Source organism: Centruroides vittatus, unplaced genomic scaffold (assembly GCF_030686945.1).
Source record: "Centruroides vittatus isolate TY-2023 unplaced genomic scaffold, ASM3068694v2 contig_460, whole genome shotgun sequence".
NCBI classification, from domain to species: Eukaryota; Metazoa; Arthropoda; class Arachnida; order Scorpiones; family Buthidae; genus Centruroides; species Centruroides vittatus.
In genome coordinates, this window is record NW_027122256.1 from 1221175 (window position 1) to 1227174 (window position 6000).

The window sequence follows — 6000 nt, forward strand, 5'->3', positions numbered from 1 at the left end:
TTTTTGTCGCACCTACGATTCGGACCGATTGAAATGAGCACGGAATTTTTCACTTATACCTAAATAAGAGGGTGGCGGAATTTTCCTCCGCCCCGGGCGACTGACACCCACGCTACGCCACTGGTGTATTAATAACCAGAGCTGTTATCTATTTTAAATGAAGTAACAGAATGACTTGAAATTTATTTTGAATAACTAATTTCAACCCATTTGTAAAGCTGACAGATATTGCAAAATGAAACTCGTGAATGAGTAATTACTCATTCACGAGTTTCATTTCAAACACATTGTTCTGTCGCGATTGTTTTCCATTCTTAGTAAACAAAATTAAAAATGTAAACAGAAAATATTTTATAAATACGATTATCAAATATTTTATAAGTTATTTGATAATATCCGTTTCTAATTTGCGTTATTTTTTCAAATTTATTTTAAATATTTTCTTCTCTAAATGGTAAGATCCGGTCACCCCGAATCGAAATCCGGACGGATCGAAATTCCCAGAAATTTTTGGGATGGTCTGTCCAGATATATCGGACTACGTTTCTCCCCTTCCCACTGGACATTGTGGTTCTGATTTTTTTTTTTTAAAAAAAAAAAGGTGACCTATAGTTCCCACAAGGAAGAAAGGCTAAAACAAGGAATACGAGAGTTATAAAATATCGTTTACATAAAGAACATTGAATTATTTTAACGCTATTTTACATATTCTCATTTGTTAGTTTTTAAAATCGTTTAAAAACAATTTTTCTATTGTCTAAATTTCGTTCTAAGAAAAATAACATTTGTTTAAATATTTAGTAAGAATATTTATTTACAAAAACATTTTTCAATAAATTGAATGTGAAAAATTCTCAACTTAAAACTTGTAAACGACTTATATAAAATCTAATTGATGTTTCTGAGAGGAAGTAGACATTGCCCATTTCAGAAAATTTCTCTTTGTTTGATTAAATATAATTACTGTATGTCTTTAATACAGAATATTAGATTTGTGTTCGTATTAAATTCAACGGGAGTTCAACAAGAACCTTCAATAAAATTTTATTACTTAGACAGTTTCTTATTTATTACTTTATATATCAGACAATTATTTATCCCTGTAAAAGTTTTATTAAAATATCTCATTCTTTAAAAATTTAATAAATCATAACAATATATTTACGTAGATATTTAAATAATAATTTGTAACCTAACAAATGTTTTTTTATTAAATCTGTACTTAAAAAGATTTATGACCTATTTTAATTTCATAATAAAATATTGTTGTTGACATTATTAAGTTAATATTATAATAATAGTTAATTCATTATTCTGCCATTATTTTTCAGAATTCATTATTGTGCAAGTTAAGAAAATTTGATATCTTTATAAATATCTCAGTTCCATTCTACTTATTTTTCAAGAATTTCAAACTTAATTTAACAATAAATAATCCTGGTTTATTTAACACTAAATAATCAAAAATAGTTGTTGGTACGGAAAAAATTTCTCAAAAATTATTTCAACTTCTTTAATATTCCCTTCAAAATTTCATAATATAAAGTTTTAATCAGAATATTAAAGAAGTCAACTTTGATCATTTCAGTTTATGAAACATTAATTTATAAAAATGTGGATTTAATTTCAAACGTTTTCTCATTTTTAAATATTAATTTACACTATCAATAACAATAATTGAAATGAAAATTATTCGCTTGTAATTGAAGATTCTTGAGAATTTTATGCTAACTCTTGCTATAAAAAAAGTACAAATTGTAGATTAATTAGTATTTTGAACTATTCATTTTAATTAAAATGTCGAGCACGGTCATCTTTTACTTTTATAATGCATTTTATAAAACAATTCGGGAAATATAAAATAAGTCTTATATAATATAATAAACAGTTTTAGAACATTTATAAATGCTTATTAAATGATATCGTGACGTTACGCAATTATATTAGTAAACTGTCACGTTTATTAATAAATTAACCAAATTGACTTTTAAATCTAATTCTATTTTAAAGATTTTATATAACTTTTAACAATTACAAAATTTATAAGAATTTTTACAATAATTTATAATTTTAAACTAAATATCGAGTTTCTAAATTACTTATTTGATTAGGTGATAATGGGATGATTGCCATAAGTTTTATTTTTTCCTTTAAAATTGGTAAACTGTGCAAAAGACTTTTGAATGCTTGTAAATAATTCGTGCCCTTAATGTAAGTTAATTTCATCTAAATGTGATATATACTGTATATTTATGAAAAACATTCTTTCCTAATGCAAAACTTGGATTGGATCTTTATGAATTTCCTTTTTCTTTGGAGTAGATTTTTACGTTCTTAGGATAGAAGATTGTAATATAAGAAGGTATTATTACAATCATCCATATATAAGTATCAGACCAAATAAAAATAATATCGCCGATAGCATTATGATAGTAATAACTATTCTGATACCTGATAGCAATACAGTATACAGTACTCCAACCACAGCAAGTGATTATAGACTCATTATCCTATTGTCGGCAATAGGAAAGGTTTTGGATTTTTCCTACCGATTAGGAGGCCATCCAGGACTCCTAATCGGCAGGAAAAACTGGCACTTAGCCAGTAATAACCTCTTGCGTGCCAACCAATACTGTTTTAGGCCAGGAAAGTCAACGTTCCTAGCCCTTCAAAGTGCCAAAGGATTTGAAAAAATGGCCTGGGACGGTGGTAAGCATGAGGTGTTAATAAGCATTGATTTTAAAAAGGCCTTCGATCACCTCTAGTGGCCATCTGTCATCCTCCGCCTTAACAAGATTAATTGCCCAGACGACATCCGCAGTCTTGCCAGCAGCTATTTAAATAACAGGAAGATTGACTACTACTCTGCTACGGTGAACGTGTAGAAAAATATTAATCGTGGATGTCTTCAAGGTTCGCGCAGCAGACTAGGCATCTGGAATTTGGTATATGACGGCTTTCTGGAAAGTTTCCCAGCAGACCAGGACATGAAGGTGCAGGGTTTTGTGGACGACACCCTGGTTATGATGGTCCATCAGTACAGTGGCATCCTTCAGAGCAAAGCAAATGAAATATTGAAGAAGTTTGGGGATTAGAGTCGCCGAAACAAACTGCCAATAAATTAGAAAAAGTGTGAGGCTTTGATTTGCAGCAAGCAAAGTAGGAGAAAGCAGCTCCACTCTGCCTTTATCTATCAGAAGATCAAAATAGTACCTCATTTAAAATATCTGAGGGTATATATTGACCCTACTCTCAGCTGGAAGCACCACATCGCTGAGTTGAGTAAGAGAATGCAGCAAAGAGCTAACTTCCTTCAGCACATTGCCAGAAATACATGGGGAATAGGAACTAATAACCGCAAACTAATTTATAAAGGGACTATTGAGCGTGCTATTCTCTACGCAGCTCCGATATGGGGTAGCAGTACAAACAATGTCCACGACAGAAGGAAGCTGCTCTCAGTTCAAAGAAGGGCGGCCATCAGAATCTGTAGTGCCTACTGCACGCCCCCACGGATGCTCTGATGGTGATTTCTAACTTGATTCCAATCCAACTAAAAATAAAGAACGCCTGTTGGCAGTGGAATCTCATTAATGTGGATTTCTACATCTCTGCGGATGGCATCAGGGAGCTATGTTCTAAGGGGCATTATCCCCCCGAATTGTGAGGATTTGATAAACAACATAAAAACTTACATGTTGGATGGCTATTACTCTAGCTACCCGACGAATCTTCACCCAGGGGAAGAAACCACTTACAGGATAAATTTTGATGGTGATTATAACCAGGACAGTAATGTTAAGTGGCAAGTTTATACTGATGGGTCCAGGAGTGACAAAGGAACAGGGGCCGCCTTTGTGATTTACGACAGCAACGCAGACGTCAACTACCAAGTATTTTAGACAGAAGAACCACTGTTCCAACAATCAAGCAGAGCTATTTGCATTTTATAAGGCCGTGCAGCGAATAACTAGTAACAAAAATGTTTACAAGGGCAACATCAGTATAAACACGGATAGCAAGTATGTCCTTCACACTATTACCAACAGCAAAAACACGATGACTGGCTTTAACATCAAACATCTAAGGAACCTGACTAAATCCAACAACAAACGCTCAACTGGGACCCTGGGCACTCGGGAATGAGCAAGCGAATTCACTGGCAAAGGTAGCTACTCTAAATATTGCATACTCCTCCTCCAAAATCCCAATTACTTAAATCAGTAACTTCACTAATAGTCATATCCTGGATGAATAACAATCTGAAGTGGACTAGCTTCACTATTGCCAGGACCACCTATAGCTTCCTTTCCTCTATTCATTACTGGTTGCTACGCAAATTCATTGAACCCAATCACATTATCACTCAGTGTTTGACAGGACATGGAAATTTTCCTGCTTATCTCCATCGTTTCAAATAGACTAATAGTGATTTGTGTAGCTGCGATGGCACTTCTGTGGGGAATATCTTTGAACCTCCCAAAGTACGAAAATTAGAGGGTACTGCCTACAAAATGGTTTGGCATGGCCTGCGAAACTCGGCTAACTGTGTGCAAACAAGGAGATCTACAAGGTTTTCGCAAATTTCGTAAGGACATGAGACTTGTTCATGTACAACACTGCCAACCCGCCAACAGAAATTGGATGATGCTTGTCTTGAATACAACTGTGTCATCACATTACTTGTGTTCAACTGTGAAACTTCGATGTAAATACTTGTTCTCAATTTGTTAATATGTATGCATATTGTTTGTAGTTGCTACTTCGTCTATAGATAGTTAATGTATTCATTTGTCTGGTCAGAATAGCATTTCTTGTTGTATGTAATATTGTATATTGTTTTATCTTTAATAATTACGATGCATGTCAGGACTGTGAATTCATCATACACCAAATTCTTTCTCAGCTATTTTCTACACCTTTCCTTCTCCTTCCTAACCTTCACTCCCTTTCCCCACACTCCCCATATCTTACCTTACCCTTACCTTCCTTCTAGGCTGTCCTTTCAGACAGCCAGTCTCTTCCCCTTTACATAATAATAATATACAGTACTGAATATGTAAATGAATAAAATTTTTATTACTTTTACAATGTTGCTTTTTACGTATTTTTCTAATTAATGTAGAGTTTGGAGAATAGGATTCAAAAGCAGTTTAATTTTTAATAATAATAATTAAAAATATCAAAAATAAACACTTTCGAAACTTTATTATTGTTCTTTATTAATTGCTAAAAGACTATAACTTACGCTGTTGAATAGATTGCACCCTATGGAATTTCGGGACTTTGAGTATATATCTTAACTCCGGACCGAGATGAGTTCAACAATACCTACTTTTGGCCGGAGACGAAAAATAAGAAAATTATCATATTTACGATTTCTTGCCTTTCACAATGCATTCTATGCCATTTTATAGTTTTCCACTAGGTGGCGTCCGACTGTTCGTGTTCTGGACGGACTCCTCCCGGAGAGGAGCCGCCAGCATGTCGCCTAGTGTTTAACGTCACTAGTTATTGATTCAGGGTAGTTCTTGAACAAAAGGAAAAAAGAAACGTATACTGAACTACAAGCAGTGTCATCTAGTGAAAAACTCTAAAATGGCGTATAATGCATTGTGAAAGGCAAAAAATCGTAAATATGATAACTTTCTTATTTTTCCTCTCTGGTCCAAAAGTAGGTATTGTTGAACTTGTCTCGGTCCTCCGACTTAAGATATATACTCAAAGTCCCGAAACTCCATAGAGTGCAATCTATACAACTTCCATAACTTGTTCTATAAATATCAAATTTAATATGTTACTATTAAGAGTATTGTACATATTTACAATTATAATATTGAATAGTAAACCCTTTCGAACTATTGCTTATATAACATATTCTAAAATTATTTATTTCAAAAACGTGTCTTGGAATGCTACGTTACTGAAATGTAAAATATTAGAATTGATTATAAGCAGTTTTAATATACAATATTAAAATTGTATTATAAATAATGGTAT